We start from the raw sequence: 17,190 nt of genomic DNA, 5'->3' as shown, positions 1-17,190 counted from the left end.
TGACAGCTTCCATGGGAAAATATCAGTTAAGTCAAATCCTGCGGAGCAGTTCTGTGAGGTCCAGAAACGCAAGCTACTTTGAAAAGACAGCTTTTGCAAGGAACACATCTCACAGGTACATTGATCCTTTCCGGAAGGAGGTAGAGTGAGAAATCGTGTATTCTCTTTACATGGGGATGGGAGCAACCCCTATCAGGAAGCTTCCCGACAGCTTGATAGTGAGTGCATCCCCATCCAGCAACTGTCCATCATTTCCTCCCCTCAGAGGCTTGAGGGAATACCCCACATTTCCCCAGTCCACAGGACACAAGCATCTCCAAGGAGAAGAGACCCAAAGGCGGCACCTCTGGTCGAGCCACACACAGCCAGGCACTGGCTATTAACCAACCACAGGCCAGGGGTGGGGATGTGTCACTACCTCTCAATCCCACACACACTCACTGATGTGTGCTGCAGAAGAGGTCCACTGCGATGCAGAGCATCCCGACGCAAGCTCCACAGATCCCTCTGCATCTCACAGCCAATCATCTGCCTTATTCAGCTTAAGTTGGGGAGATGGGCAGAATTTTCCCAGAAATCCTTTGATTGCTATGAGAAATCTATGTTCCTGCTGCCCCAAGCATTGCAGGGGATTTGGTCCCCTTTACTTTCAGCATTGTGGCCCTCACAGATGAAGGGCTCACAGGTTCCCGTTTTAAAGGTGCCACACAATTGGCAGTGTGACTCTGGTCCCCTAGGGTACCCTGCTTCCAAAACACACAGCCGACCAGCAATAGTTGGGAGGATGTATCTGAGCTTTGAATTGGAAAAACGGGCATTTTGGCCTTCTTCGCTCACCACTCAAGGCTCTGCACAGCGGAGATATGTGGAATCCATGACCCCAGTCCACTATCCCGCCCCATCCTGAGAGCTATCTAGTACCCTTTAGTAGCTTGCCATAGACCCTGGGTACTTGAAAGCTGGTAAAATTGGGTTTGGTGGCTGGAAAGATGGCTCTTCGGACTTCCCAGGGCACTGTATGCACATAGGGCCTATGCGTGCAGGCAGGCCAAACAGTCATACATATAAAAATTAAATAAACCTAAAGGAAATTTTTAACTGGGTTTGGGAAAGAGCCATATGGACTCTGTGTGGAGTTACTGGGGGTTAACCTGGGGTTAATCTGAGCTGGGTTATTCTGAGCTTTAACTGAGAAAGACACACCTGGCCTAAGATCTGGAGGGGAGATGCCACAAGCCTTCCACTTTGGTCCGTTATAAACTTCAAATTCATCGCCTCTGTCACTTGGGCAGTGACCTCAATGATGCATATCAAATGCAGAATGTTCCATGCTTTGTAATCCGAAAAGAGGTCCTCTGCAGAAAAACTGACTCAGGCAGAGCCCACCTCGTGTCCATACACGGCTCTGTACACGGCCACCCTTCCCTTGGGCAGTACTCACGGGACAACCTACACTAGCTGGCTGGCACTCTTCCGCAGGTTCCCAGAGCTATCCCTCATCTCAGCCCAGCACTTCCATCCCAAAGTCCTGGACCAGCTGTCCGCTGGGTACCTGATCTTAGGTGACTCTAGTACCAAACACACACACACATACACACACACACACACACACACACACCACTTAACTTTGGAGAGTCCAAACAACCCTCCATCGCTGTCTGCAGCCCTCTCCCACTGTGTGGGGAGCCTCCGTCTCCAAGGCCTACCACGGCCAGCACCTTCACCTCTTCCTGCAAGAGTCTCCATTCTGCCGGGCGGCGGCGGCGGTGCACGCCTTTAATCCCAGCACTCGGGAGGCAGAGGCAGGTGGATCTCTGTGAGTTCAAGGCCAGCCTGGGCTACAGAGCGAGATCCAGGAAAGGCGCACAGCTACACAGAGTCTCCATCCTACTTTCTGCAAATCTGAGAAAATGAAGCACCCGAAAGCGCCCCCACCCAACAGACAGCTTCTCCTACCTTCCAATCAGTGTATGAAGAGGCCTGCCCTCCCCAACCCTACTCTACCTCAGGATCTGACCTCCAGCCCCTACAGCGTTTTCACCTGCTTGTACAGGGCCTCTTAGGTTTTCCATTTTGGAAGCTGACATGCTGGCTTTGACCTCCACACAGCCCTGTGGGTTACCATTTCATCTCTTGGCACCTCTTGAGGGCAACACTCTACCATAGAGGTGTTTATTTTCCTTGAACCCACTCCACCCAAAGTACCCTCATCCGGTACGCTCATCAGTCTCCACTGAGCGCCGCTCAGCTCTCAGCCCGCTCTTTAGAGCCACAATGTCTCACCCTGAGCGGCTCTCCTTTCTTAGAAAGAGCCTCTACCTTGAGTTCCTAAGGCAGCGTCCTCTCTTTCTTCCCCCTTTCTCACTGCTGCTACTTCCTCTCCTTCCTGTTTCCAGGATAATCCTCAGTGTCTTACACCCAAGGTCAGAGACTCCTGGCCCGCAGGTCAGACGGATTTGCAGTGGAGTTCTGCTGCTGTAACCCAGCCTCGCTCACTCATTTATAGCTGTCCGCGGCTGTTTTTGTCCTACGAGAGTCAAGTTAAACAGTGGCAGGAAACACAATACGGCCTGCAAAGCCTTAAGTATTTACTGTCTGGCACTTTAGGAAGTTTGCCAGCTACTCTTCCCGATCTATAAATACTGCCATTCTCAAAACTCCGTCTTCACCGCCTCTGTACCCAGACTCCTCAGAGTGAACTAATCTGGCTCCATGACCTTAAAGCCTACTGATGACCCCGAAGTCCTTTTCTAGTCTAAATCTTTCCTCTGCGTTCCAGACCCACAATCCACCTTTGCAGTGGACATTCTCATTGGATGTCTCATACATCCTACAACAAAATCCCCATTCTCTGCCCCGTCAGCACCCTGGCCTCACCTCCTACCCTTCCACAGCCTCGGCCTCATTGCCTGCTCTGTCCCGCCACCCTCCCCCTTCATCCTGCAACCTACACCATCCTCACTTCTCATCCTCACTCTCTGCCTCATCAAGGACCCTCCATCTTTCTTTCTACCAACAATTCCCCATCCTCACCTCCTGCCCCGCCCCACTCCCCCGCTCCCATCTCACAGGCCAACACCCCCACCATCCTCCATCCCCATCATCACTCCCTGCCACTCTACACTGCACAGTCTTTCCTCTTTCCCCCACTCATCCTCACTTCCCCCGGCAGCCCCCCTCCCCATCTGCTCCTTACATAGACCATTTCCACTTCATTCCAAACCCTTACACACAGCCTTGAATGTTCTCTCTCAAACCTAAAGTTCAACTCATCAGCATATCCTGCCTGCTCCCTCTTCAAGATATAAATAGAATTTGACCACTGCCAATAATGCCCCACTGCTGTTCATCAGGAGCCCTGCCCTCCTGGATGCCCTCTGCCTACCCATGGCCCGCTACAGCACACTCTCAGGATGACAGCCGAAGATGCTTTGACATCGTAGACCAGACACACTGCTCTGCTCACGGCTCTACAGAGTTTGAGGAGGCTGAGCCTGGCCTCTGGCCTTGCAGCGACTGCTGACACCCCCGTGTCTCCAGCTTTGAAAACTCCCTGGCATGGACTGCTAGTCCCCTCAATATCCACAAGGGCCAGCTCCACTGTTTCAGGCCTCTGAGAAGGGCTACTGTAGGAAAAGCTCTTCAGAATACTTCCTCCCCAAAGGTGCCCCTACTCCCCTGGCTGGCTTTATCTTTCTCCAAGCAGACACTAGCCCTCAGTCATATTTTCCTGTGGTCTAGCCACCTATCTCCCCACCTAGAATCGAAGTGCTGAAAGGATAGAACCCAGGGCAGCCTCATCTCTGCTGTATTCTCACTACTTAGAGAATTCTGTCCATTCTCTGTATTTGGAACAGGGAACAAGAGTGAATAGCAAAAATGTCCAACACTTTTGTTCCATGTTAAGAAAAGTGGGAGGATATATATATGAAAGAGAAACAAACTGTTCGCAGCCTGGGAGACTCCAAGAGCAGAATTGGTATCGGAGAGCTCACACGCCCAAGCCAGCCATCTTCCTTGGTCACCTGCCCCAGGGAATGGACTGAATCAAACAAGCTCCAGTGATACCATGCCCGTGCAGGCAGAATCCTTCTGCAGAGCCTGCTGGATCAGTAAGGCCGTGGGGAGGAGGGAGGGGCTTCTGTGAGGCAGACAGAGAAATGTAAAACCAGCTCTTTCCCATTCAATGTTAGTCACTTGGAATCCCGGCCGGACAGGAGCAGCTACCTGGGACAGCACAGCCAGTGAAAGAACACAAGGTAGGCAATGGTCTGACACTTCGAGCAATGCTCCCTCAGTACGCTTCAGCTACAGTCCAAGCCTGTTTTCTCCCCCTGAAAAATAAGGTGCTCTCGCCAAACGTTTATAAGTATAAAGCAAGGGGCCATCCTCGGCTCTCTGTCTTTCTTTCCCGTGTGGAGTTATCGCACCTAGAAGTTCGCAACATGCCTCTGGGGCTGACTAGCTTACTCCCAACCCGGCCCCCAATTTTAAAGTGTTCCTTTTTCTTATCAGCTAATAAATTTGAAGGCCCTGAGCTCCCAACAGAAGGGTTGAGAGAGGGGCCACAGTCTCAACTCTTCCTTCTGTCTTCCTGGAACCCTACAGGACAATCCCTTTTCCACAGGGACAAAATCAAGAACACAGCAGAAGAAAATGACAGCCCTTAGATCCCAGCCCACTGCGGTCGCCCTCCCTTTATGCCCCTCATTGCCACATTGTCCCAGTCTACTGAACGCAAAGACTTCCTAAGAGGGCAAGTCCCGTCATAACAAGGGTGCCTGCAGCACATCTTAACATCACCTCAATGCAGCCCACAGCCCCTCGGCGCTCAGAGATGTTCCTTGCTAGCTCTTGACTCCAGACATATAGTGCTTGGAGAAGGCCCCTTCTACCGTCCAAATGAGTCATATCCTTCAAAGCTCCGTGTCCAAGATGTTTTGTCTTCGTGGGCCTTCGGAGACCACTGTTTCCTCACTGATCATTGTGTTTCTCAGCACCTGTACTCAGTCTCATCTTGTAGGACTCAGCTGAAGGCTCCCTGGCACCCATGCGATGTATTCTGCTATTGGCTCCCCCAAAGAGCCACAAGGGCTACACAGGATGCGAATTCACATCCCTCCTTTACCAAGGACATACAGGTCCATGGGAAATCCTTGCTGCTGATAAGCCAGGTGCAATTGGCAGGCAGAATTCAGCTGCCCTCACAATTCCATATCCATTGCCTATTGATTTCCTTCCCTGCAAAATGGGGAGAACACCTCGCCCACATCTGAAGCTTCCAGATACAAAATACCGTATAAATCTGGGCTCTTATTAAAATAAATAGAGCAGCAAATTATGTACACACAGCTCCTCAACCAGCCCTGCTTGCCACAAGCCTGCCCACTTTTTTTCCCCCAGTTAAGGCTGCCAAAGCCCCAAGGTTATGCCCACGAGAGCCACCACCGGCCGTGCTGTGAGAAGGGTAGCCCAGAGCCCTTTTGTGGCCCAACACACATCAGGGAGCCGGCCAGCTGTGTCTTCCACCCCAAGCAAGCTGACTTGGCTGCCCAGAGTTTATGCAGCAGAGGAAATCACTGTGGGAAGTGTGCACATTCTGGCAAACAAGAACAAAGGATTCTCTCGGACAGGATGCAGCCAGTGGGGTCGCCTCTGGCTTAGCACCCATGGCCCCGGCTCAGAGTAGAACAGCTGTCAGCACATAGATTTGCTCTCAACTAAAAAGAAGGGTAAGGCGGCTCCACACTGTCCCATGGAAATCAGCCAGCCTTCAGAAGCACACAGAGCTCAACAAATCAGCTATTCTGCAAAGACCATGGCATCTAGCACCACAGAGCCTGGGGCTTGTGTCTACCAATGCCACTCAGGAGGTTTACTACCCGGATTAAGTCACAAGCCTCGCTGAGCCTTAACGTCTCTACTTGTGATATATGAAAATATACTACTCCAAATCCTAAGAAAGGTCTCATCACTGTGACAGAGTGACATGGCAAGAGGTCACACGGCCCGGCCACCCGAAATGCCTGTTGCCTGTGCAGAGGAGCAGAAGTTGAGCTCTTCACAGAGAAGTGCCTGCTGGATTTCAGGGCTGTACTCACTTATCATCACCTTTCCAAATGCACTGAGGACACGTGCCCATCTTATGAAGTGAGCATCGAGCCTACAGTACTGTTACGTGTATAGTCACTGCCTGAATATCTATAGTTGGAAGGACTGACTTAAAAGAGCATTGTTTCTCTGTGGAAGAGGAGACAGAAAGAGTGTAAGAGCCAGAGGGGATGGAGGACGCCAAGGAAACAAGGCCTTCTAGACACAGCAGGTCTCATGCACATATGAACTCTCAGAGACTAAGGCAGCATGCACCAGGCCTGCACGAATCTGCCCCATATGGGATCCCAATGCTGAGAGAAGTGGACACACGCCCCCATCCCTAAGCCAGAAGCTCTCTCCAATTGGTAACCACTTGTAAACGAAAAATTCGTTTTCTCCGATGGAGTCTCGCTGGGGAAACAGACCACTCTTAAGGCTAGGTAAGCCCCATGCGAGCAGTAGATGGCCAACACAAAAAGAACTCAATGATATTTTTAGAGGTTCTTTATCTCATAATATACGTCAGGGTATTTTTTTTTTAACCTTACTTATTTTTTACTTATACATAATAGTTTCTGATTTTGTGTTTCTGTAGAATTTCTGAGTATGTGAATGCATGCATGTGACTGTGCATCTGCATGTGTTTCTTGTACTTTTTCTTTGGCTCTGGTTTTTCTGTTTGTGTTGCCCCCTATTCTGGTTGATTGGTTTGTTTTTATTTTTACTTTTTGGATACCTGACTGTTTTCCAATGGGGGGAGGGGCAGTGTGAATGGGTGAGTGGGTTAATCTAGGAGGAGCTGGGGATGGTGGAGAACCTGATCAGAATATATTGTCTGAAAGCAAAATCAATTTTCAATATGAAGAAAGAACATTGTTTCTAATTTGCAGAATAATATTTCTCCTGTTTGAAATCTGAAAAACTCAAAAAGTAAAAAATAAATAAATAAATAAATTTATTCATTTCCATGTTATGATATTCCATTTCACTTTAATTGCAATTACACTCTATTTACTTTTCAGTCTTTACTTAATAGATGTATTATTAGCACTTTCTGCATCCTTATATATTATTCAATGTAGTTTTAATAGCTTCTTTGATTTCCATTTTATAGATGACCCATATTAGATTTAATTAATCCCCCCACACAATGTTTTGTTAGCATGAATCATGCTGAAAGGACACTTCCTGATTAGAACTACTTTGCACATCTCTGTTCATTTCTTTAGGGTTAATTCCTTGGAGAAGATCTGCTTGCCGGTTTAAAGGGCAGTTTTTGAGACCTGTCTCATATTTTCAAATTATCTTCCCACCAGTGAAGTATATAAATGTCTATTGTTCTCTACAACCCTGGGTAGGGCACTGACATTTTTCATTTTTGCTAATCTATTAGGCAGCTAACAATATCTTGGTTTTAATTTTGCATATTAACTACAAGGCGAGTGCATCCTCCAGCCACTTATTTCTTTTCTATATGTTTTTGAAATATCTGTCCAGAAATCTTCGCCCACTTTTCTATCGACAGAACAGTTTCTTCTTCTAATATTCTGCAGGAAAATAGTTCACAACGTCCTTTGATGATTCTGTACCTGTGTCTTAGCAGGCCTTTCCATTAAAGCATGAACTATAACACCTCACTTATATTCTCTCCCTGTAGTTTGAAGTCGTTTCCTGTTTTGAATTTCTGCTTGAGTTGTATTTATTTTGTGCCTGTGGTGTTTTTGCCTGCATATATGTCTGTGCAGTGCCCACAGGGGCCAGCAGAGGGCATTGGATCCCCTAGAACTGGAATTACAGATAGTTGTGAGCTGCCTTATGGGTGCTGGGATTCAAACCCCAATCCTCTGGAAGAGCAGTCAGTGCTCTTAACTGCTGAGCCATCTCTCCAGCCCCTTGACCCACTTCCTCTTACCCTATTTCAGTAGCAATGGCTGGTCTTGTCTCTCTTACGTCATGGTGTCATCTTTATTACGTGCTAGCTGGTCCTCCTTGGGATGCGGCTTTCCTTTTTCCCTGATCTCCTGTGACTCACAAAGCCAGCAGATCTAGCAGCAGCAGTATTGTTGTGGGGAACACATGTCATGGCAAGCAAGTGGAAGTCAGGCTGTAACCGTGTGAAGTTGGTACTCCCCTCTGTGTGGGCTCTGGGGATCAAACTCCATCCCTCCAGCCACACAAGGCCTCCGACAGGCCTCAGGCAGTCCCCAGTCCTTGCAGAGTGGGCTGCTTTCCCCAGGAGCTCAGCTCCATGCAGGCAAAATGCCCTGCACTAATAACTCGCATCCTTCCTGGAATTCAGTTGTGAGGCATTGAAGAAGAAATGCAGAAGTCACCTTGGCCCTGGGAGTTTTCCCAGAGCTGAGCTGGAAGTGTCTTCAGTGAGCCATCTTGCTGGCCTTCTCTGCTGCCACCGTCTGTCTTTCTTCAGGCTCCCATCACTTTTCACCAGTCCAAGGCTGGGTCTTCCCTTCTTAAGCCCCGCCCCAAACCTCATCTTCTCCACTTGGCTATTACTCCTCGCTATTATTCCTAGCTCCAAATGACACTGTGTCATTTCTTGCCTGGAACCCTTCTGCCCCTCACCTGGCCAACTGGACCCTTCCTACCTGGCAAGCACCCAGAACACGACCTCCTATTCTCGCCCCGACAAACGTACCTCATAGATTCAGATATAACGGCACCCAAGTATTTCAGGCATGTTGTGCGATCCCATGCTTTTGAGCCGTGCAAACATGGCTTCCCCTCTGCCCATCCCTGTCTCATAGGCCTAGTGGTAAATTACTTTTTCCCTAGTCTCAATCACCCGTTTCTTAAAGAGACTTCCTTATGAATCACTGCTCCCCACTCCCGCCACCAATAAGCCAGGCTGAGCCTCACATCCAAGACACAGCTCTACTCTACTTAACACACTTATTTCAAGTACAGTCCACAGCATCAAAACCGAGGAGGAAAGAGTGAGTGCAGGTGAAGGTCACCCTGAAGGACAAAGACACCATGAATCACTCTGAGGGCTTGCATATCTAATGGATTCCTCAAAGTTCTCCCCCAGGTGTGGTTACTTCACTCTCCCTCTGCAACAGACTCTGATCCCTCCACCTCTTCCTCTGTCTCTTCCAGAGCGCTCTGCCCTGGCAGCCCATCTTACACTCTGGGGGGGAACCTGCCTGACCAGCCCCATGTGATGTCTGCAAGGCCCTTTCTTCCTTTGGTTCCTTAAAATTTCCCATCTAAGCCATTCCTCGGGCAGACATCCTGCCCTGCTGCCTGAGTCTGAGGACTTCTTTTGTGGTGCTCAGTTCTTGCTCACTCAAAGACCATGAAGGGAAGACCTTCCCCGCCGCGGCCTCATGGTCAGAAGTGTGAGGCTCTTCCCCCAACCTCACAGACAGCCAGACTTTGGACCCTGGGGGGAAGCTCCTGTGGGCTGCTCTCCACCTTCTATTAGTGCTCCACACATCCCGCTATTTGTTCTGCCTCTTCAGAAGGTAATGGGTGAAGTATTGTATTCATGGTATGACCTCTGTCATGGGCCTTTTTATTCCACTATCTCTGTGAAGAAGGTGAATGGATAGCTATAATCGCTAACCATTGCAAGATTCAGACTCAGTGTCTCCCATGATTTCCCCATCTCTCTTCTTGATGCTCCTTCCCTCCCTATCTGTTCTCTTCTTTTTGTTCTGGGTCCTGACAGAAATGCTGCCGTGTGACCCAGCAGCAACACTGCAGGGTCCCAGAGATGGCAGAGCAGCCTCCTCCCAACCTGTGCCTGGAGACGGAACAGTGTGCCCGGTAAACTGCAGAAAGTGTAGTCAAGTGCAGTGTGGGCAATGGGTGCTGTGGGAAAGGCACACAGTGTTGGACAATGAGTGCTGTGGGAAAGACACACAGTGTGGGCAATGGGTGCTGTGGAAAGGCACACAGTGTGGGCAATGGGTGCTGGGGAAAAGTCACACAGTGTGGACAATGAGTAATTATGGAAAAGACACACAGTGTGGGCAATGGGTGCTGTGGAGAGAACACGGTACCAGCTGCAGGTATAATGAACTATCATTGAACAAGGCTCAGTCACAGATGTCAATCTTGGCCTTTCAGGTAAACAGATATTAGAGCCAAGTAAATCAAATAGTCTGTTCCGTTCAGGGAAGAAAAGGAAATGAGCTACAAAGACGATAACCCTGATTCTGAAGACGGGAAGGGGTGCTTAATTCTGGGACCAGTTCTGTCACTGATTCCCGAGGTGATGCCACCAAATGCTTTCACCTCTCTGAGATCACGTGCCAGGTCTGCAAGGAAAGACCGGTGCAGACTATCTCTAGGCAATGGGCAGACAGTGCCGTCAAGGTGGCAGCCAGCTCAGGGCAGAAGGAAGGGGTTCCACCCAAGGGGCTCCCCAGGTTCACCGTATTCCTCACTCGCCTCAGGAACTTCCAGACCCGGAAGCCAAGGGTATGGTTTGGGAGAAATGACTGTAGGTTTTCTCCTGGAGAGAGAGAGAGAGAGAGAGAGAGAGAGAGAGAGAGAGAGAGAGAGAGAGAGAGAGAGCCTGAGGCTCAAGGAATCCTGCCCTTTACCTACTCACAGTCCTCCAGCCCCAACTCCAGCTAACACCTCCAGCTTCTCCTTGTCTTAAAGATTATCTTGGAGGCTCACAACCTTCCTTTTAAAAAAAAAAAAAAAAATCTTGCTGATGGAAAATTCTTCCTCATACCTAATCTAAGTCCATCTGCTACAATTTCTGTCTATTTTCTCTCGTTCAATCCTTACTGGAGATGGAGAACAGCTGGTCGCCATCCTCCATATAACATCCCCTCCTAAACCAGAATCAGTTATGACATCACCCCTCCGCCTGGTTTGTTTTTTTTTTCCCCCTTCTGGCCTACCGTCCACTGTGCCTCCTGACCTATCTTCGCAGATTCTAGCTCTGGAAGTATGACCAGTCACCATGGCAGCACAGGAGGCCGCAGAGCTGTGGCCTCCACAGCAGGAGGTACACTCCCTGGCAAGATCAAAAGAGAAGGTCACTGCAGAAAGGGACCTAGAAGAAGAACACAGTCCAATCTTTTTACCCAAGAGGAAACTAAAAGCCAAAGGAGTAAATGAGTGCTATGTCCAAGATCAAATCCCAGGGTTCAAGTGCCAGACCCAATACTCCTTTTTGTTTTTTCATTTTTGATTGGGGGGGGGGCAGGTAGGATCTCCTTATATGGCCTAAGCCTGCCTTAAACCCCCCTCCCCCATGATCCTGCCTCCACCTTCCAAGTACTGGAATTATAGTCATGTGCCACTATACACAGCTAAAACCCCAAATACTACCACAACTCCCTGAGGGGTCACGGCAGTGTCTCAGCTGACAAGCAAAGAGCCACCGTCGTCTCTCAGTTTGCATCTCTTCAGTTCTGTCCTTCTTGTCCTGCCAGCAGATGCCTGAACTTCTGCTAGAAACGTCTTTGGGTTTGGGGTTAATAAGCAACCACTGGAAGTGAGTGTAGCTGGGTGGTAGTGGGGTATATTTGTGGGATATGAGAGAAAGACTTCAACACCTCCGTAAGTTCCACTGTTAACTTAATGTAGGGAGTGAATCTGATCTTTTCTAATTACTGATAGGTTCCGATTAAAAGAGAACAAAGAAACAGGGAGAATGGCAGGCAGACTGTGCTGTGCGCTAATGTTTGCAAGGTCAGTCCCCAGCTGAACCCCGTGGAGGCTGTGGAAGGGAACTTGAGGAGTGATTCTCAGGACAGAAGAGCAGCAGGATTCCTACACCTGGTAGGCATCATCTTTGCCCAGAGGCCTCTGCCCTGTCTGCCTCACAGAACCAGCAGCACGCCACCCCGGACCTCTGCTGAGGTGTGAGTTAGAACTGAACTTGGTGAAAGGTTTACCTCATCAATTCCATGGGGCACTCTCTGATGGCTAATCCAGCATTCCGGGGGCCTCTGGTTAGCTCTTTCTGAGCTGATGTGAGCACAGTGTCTATGAGGAAATCTCTTCTAGGGTGTCTCAAGACAGCGGGGAAAACCAGAATGGAAGAAAGACAGAGAAATATACCTACCTATCAAATGGAGTAAGGTACTTGCTTGCTTCAGGTGAACTGAGTCCCCAGCTGGGATGAAGGGTGGAGACTAGGTGTACAGAATAATGCTTTGGAAGAGCTATTTACTCATAATTTTGGCTCTGAAATTTTCCTAATTGAAGACTGGAGGACACTCGAACATGGAGAATACTGATCTTAGATTTCAAAACAGCCTTTTGCCACTTTGAATAAACAGTGGCACATTGCGACTTAATCTTGTCGACTTTCAAGGATGTTCCAGACTGCTTCAAACCTGCAGACACACCCTCCCAAAGGATAGCTGGGGAATTCATACACCCGCTAAGAGAAGGAAGACATCATGACGGCATTTACCAAAACGCCTAACCCAATAAACGTGCTTATTTGATTTCCCCCAAACCACAGAATTAAATTTTAAAAGATGGGGAAAAAAGACACTTCTCTGATAGAAATTTTAATATGTTTTCAATCTTATTTCTGGACATGATTTTCTTTAACAGCAAAATCTGCACAAAATGAGGAGATCGAAGCAGGTTGGCAAAGAGATTACTTATTGACATGTTTATCATGGAGAGGGATGACAGGAAGGATGGTGGGCACTGAGGTCCAGGGGGGTAGACAAAGTCTCTTATTTGCCAGGGCAATCAATCACACTGGGCTTAGCACAGCAGAAAGATGTCGCCCCTCCACATCACAGCATCTCAGGACAGAAGCCCTGGCTGGCCAAGTGGGCAAAAAGAAAAACACTACATGGATGCATGGTGCCCATCCAGGTGTCCAGCTAAAGTGATCATGTTCACTTCGATAAAACGACAGACAACCAACAAATTTCATTCCCAGAGCATCCATCAGTTCCTTCACACACAAGCAAGCACCCAGCCTCACAGGAGTTCATCAGCCACAGACCACGGTTACATTCTCCATGGCAGAGGTTCAGGGTCCTGGGGTTTGTGCCCACACTGTGCAAGGTAAAGCCCCAATGAGGGTGGTTGGAGTTTTGTCAATTACTCTCCAGCTCTATACTCATTTTTTTCTTTTTTAGCTTAAGTTGTTATTTTAACGATCTCTGTTCCAAATGAGGAAATACAAGGAAGAGGAATGAGGAGGAGGAGGAAGGAGAGAAAGCAAGTGCTCCAGCGTGTCCCACTTGTACTTTTCAAAGCTCGCTCAGCTCCCTCCCCCACCCAGCCTTTTCCTCTGTGCATGAGTCACCACAAGGAGCTGTTTTAAAATGCCTTGCTTGAATGCTCTCCATCATGATAGACACCAACAGATCACAGATAGGCAGAAATGGAAAGGGGACCCTGAGTTCTGCTCCTGGGTCAGAAACCAGGACATCCCTCCAACTCAAAAGCTTGCTGAAGTTATTCCTATGTTCATGAGAAAGAGAACAAAACCAAACAGGGTGTCCCCATTCAGGTCACTTTCTCAATGCTAGGTACTGACCCCATGGCCTCTTTGGGGTCATGTGCCTTACATCACAGAGAAAAAAAATATCCTTTAGAACTGCCCCCCAACCACCTAGAAAAGTTCACTTCCCCCAAGGACCTTGGATACCAGGAGTCATGCTATGCAGAGCCTGGAATTTGTTTTGCAACTTCCAGACAATCCATGCACAAAAGAGGTCAGGCACCCTGACCAGCTGTAACCGAACAAACCTAGGCAGCTATTTCTCCCACCATCGGGACTAGAACTTCTATAATGACAATTCCCATCCACAACAGTTGCCTAACGGAAGTGAAGGGGAACCTGTTGTGCGTGGTAGTGAAGAACATAGGAACTGAAAGTGGAAATGATTTGTGGAGAAGAAGAATCCAGGCTGTCACACCTCTGAGGCAGTGGGAAAGGTGTCACATGGATGCGGTACTGTTGCGAACCCTTCCCAGAACACCCTTGTCAGGACTCTTTCAAGTCTGGAACAGAAAGCAAAGGGAAGGAATTCACCTGGACCCTGCATCCCCTGAAAACCCAGGGACTTGTCACATCACCTGGGCACGGACGACATTGCAGGTATGACACACCACGGTGTGCCTTGTAGCGATAGGCACCAGGAACTACGCAGGGAGTTCAAGGCCAAGGACATCACCTTCACCGGCACTGGGGACACCACTTCCCCAACGTCCACTTACCTAGCGCTTCCCTGTGGCAAAAGTCAACAGAAAGGAGATATCCCCAGTATCCAAAGTGGGTCTCAGTGAAAGTGAGGCCCTTGGAGTCCCACGGTGTGGCATATTCAAGAACCAACCATGGGCCATGGCGAGCATTTCTACTTGAAGAGCGGTTACCAGAAGCAGTGTGAGCAGGGACTCCAGCACCATCTTCCTGCCACAAGCGCACCTGCGCATCTAGACAGAACTAGCCCCCAGAGCCCCCCTTCCCAGCAGCCTCACTTCCAGAGCTGTGGGACCTCAGACTTCCTTTCTCTCATAGGAGTGTAAAGCACCCTGAGAAAAAAATTCAGCTCCATCCCCACTGTGTTTGGGGGTATATATACCAAATCAAGAAAGTCTTCCCGAGTGTTCAGGAGCTGATCAATGAAGTCATTTCTTTGCCAATGGCAAGGGTTCTATTTCTCACCAAGTTGGGGGTGATGCGCAGACAGACGTTCCCGGGGTCAAACGGGACAGTCTCCTACACCCTACGAAATTTCTCTTTTCACCAAATGAAGACAGATGGAGAGAAAGTAGGCAAAAGTAGCCCAGGAGAAGATGAGAAAAGTTTGCGGAAGAACTGGAGTTGAAGGTCACGGTAGTTTGGGCAAAGGCAGGTCAAGGTACAGCGGACAGGACAGACCTGGCCAATGGCAGGAAATCCAATCAAACCGAGCTTGCTTCTGGAACCAGCTCGTGCATAGGATCACAGCATCATGCTGGCCCAGGAAGCTGCCGATCTGGGGTCCAGCCTCAGTCACCCAGCAAACCTGAGTCTACACCCTAACCATGCAGGTCCCCTGGCCCCAAACCAGAACCATTTGATGGACCTGAGCGCAGCCAATTAAGAGTAGTAAACAAACCTAGCTCTTGACGGGCGCAGAAGTTTTTTCCGAATTGTAGGCTTGTTTTCCTCCCAACAAAAGACAGTGGGTCTCCACCTTCGTCACCTTTCTTCCCCTTAAACTTTTCTCTTCTCTCTGCAATCCCTCCACCTGTGCTAACTGCAAGCCTGAGCGAAAACACAGCGGAAGCAGCCCCCTCTCCCGGGACACAGATAAAGGTACCTTCTCCGAGAAGCAGAGGGGCTCTCGTCCGGAGGCTCGCTGCCGGCCGAGCGCAGGAGGATGCAGCCGGGATGGAGCACGCTGAGGATGCTGCGTTCCTGCCTCTGCGACCAGACCTTTCAGCAGCTCGGACCAACTGTGCTAGCGAGGCACTTAGCAATTATCTGCTGGCGCCGAAGCCCCGCCTCCTGCTCTTGTGATTGGCTCTCCAGTCCCGGGCAGGACTGCATTGGTCTCAGCCGACCTCACTCATTGCTTTGGCTCCTACTATTATCTAAGCCATCAAAGGAAATAATTCCATGTTTCATTGACAACCTGTAAGGTTCTCCTACCGCCAGGTGTCCGGGGTTGGGGGGAACTGGGACTCCAGAAAAGGGAGGGGAGGAGAACCAAAAAAGGTGGGGTGGTCGAGAAAGGGGTGGGGGGAGGAGAGAGAAGAGAGGAGAGAGAGAGAGAGAGAGAGAGAGAGAGAGAGAGAGAGAGAGAGAGAGAGAGAGAGAGAGAGAGAGAGAGAGATTCTTGCCCCAGCATTTTAACTTCCACAGAACAAAGCCCATTGCAACAATTACCTGGCTTATTTCCTCATGTCTCCCCTTGCTGGTAAATATTCCTGAGTCTTGTAGGAATCATAACGTATCAAAAGGCTCCGGAAAGCAGGGCAAGGTTGAGGATTGAAGAAACAGAGTGATGCTTTTACATCTTGGAGGTCATCTGAAGGTCGTTTCAGATCGTTCAGGGGGTCATAGTACATGCTTTCACTGGTTGTTCATGTGCCTAATTCTTTTCCCTAAAGGTTCACTAACTGCCCCAGCCCCAGGTCGCCATTTCCTTCTGCGCTCTGTCTGGAGTCTGGAGAGAGCTGTTCTTAAAGTCCACAAAAGTCTGGGGTTTCTCACCACGGGAGGCCCAAATGAGCAAGTAGAGTCTGGACCTAAGTACCCAACAGGAACCTGATTGATTGTTTGTTTGTTTGGTCTTTTTTTTTTTTCATTATTCTAACATGGCTTCATTCCATTAACTGCACAATCTCGAAAATTATCAGCCAAAGCAAGTAAGGAAAAAAAAAAAAGTGGCACCTCAACCTACATCTGGTGAACACTTCAACTTCTCACTCAGAGACCCATACAGAAGGGTTTTACTTTTGTCCAGCTCCATGCTTGCTCACCATGTAAAAAGGACGTGATTTAGAGTCTGCTAAGAAAAAATGATTAAGAAGGATCTTTGAAAGATAAAGTTCTTAGAAAATCTACTTCCGTGGAGATCGGCTCATTGGCAGAGCGTGTACTTGCCTGCATGTGCGAGGCTTTGGGTTAACTTTCAGGGTACTGAAATTCAAAGGGAAAAAAAAAATCAGGTTCAGGTTCATTAGAGGCAGTCCTTCAGGCTTCTCTACTGGAATCCCACCTCTTTGGAAAGATAAAGCCCAACCCATCCCATCTATCCTAGGCTCCAATGAGCTGCTGTCTTGTTGTTCTCCACATCCTCAGCAGCACAGGGCATGTTGTCCTCCACCTGGTGGGGTAGCATCTAGCTCACGCATACATGCCTGGCTCCATAAATATATTCTGAACTCTGGGAGTATGGAAATACTATTGAGAGAGGCAAGAATAGGAGATAATTTAGTAGTGCCTCCCCCCCTCCCAGTAAGAACTCACCTGGCAATGTAGTTTCTTCACCTGCACACTCTCTGCACATACGCTCCTATCTAAACAATGTACCTAGCAACCTCACAACATCCTGACCCCTCCATCTGCATCAGGTTACGTGGATTTTTACATAACAGTAGTATGAGTTCTCAGACTCCTGGTAACAGGCAAATATGGACAGT

The 17,190-nt window shown here is 48.9% G+C and overlaps 1 protein-coding gene across 3 annotated transcripts in view; it reads right to left on the bottom strand.

Annotated features, from left to right (window-relative positions):
- Nucleotides 1–15,525, bottom strand: part of Zmat4 (zinc finger matrin-type 4) — a 396,765-nt gene extending 381,240 nt beyond the window's left edge. For all 3 annotated transcript variants that reach the window (XM_028887786.2, XM_028887784.2, XM_028887787.2), the window contains exon 1: nt 15,363–15,525. The gene's annotated coding sequence lies outside the window, so the exon portion shown is untranslated. The remainder of the gene's footprint in view (nt 1–15,362) is intronic.
- Nucleotides 15,526–17,190: the final 1,665 nt, after the last annotated feature.

This window comes from Peromyscus leucopus, chromosome 17, assembly GCF_004664715.2.
Source record: "Peromyscus leucopus breed LL Stock chromosome 17, UCI_PerLeu_2.1, whole genome shotgun sequence".
Classification (NCBI taxonomy): domain Eukaryota; kingdom Metazoa; phylum Chordata; class Mammalia; order Rodentia; family Cricetidae; genus Peromyscus; species Peromyscus leucopus.
Note: the sequence above shows the minus strand (reverse complement) of the source record. Positions and strands in the feature narration are given on the sequence as shown.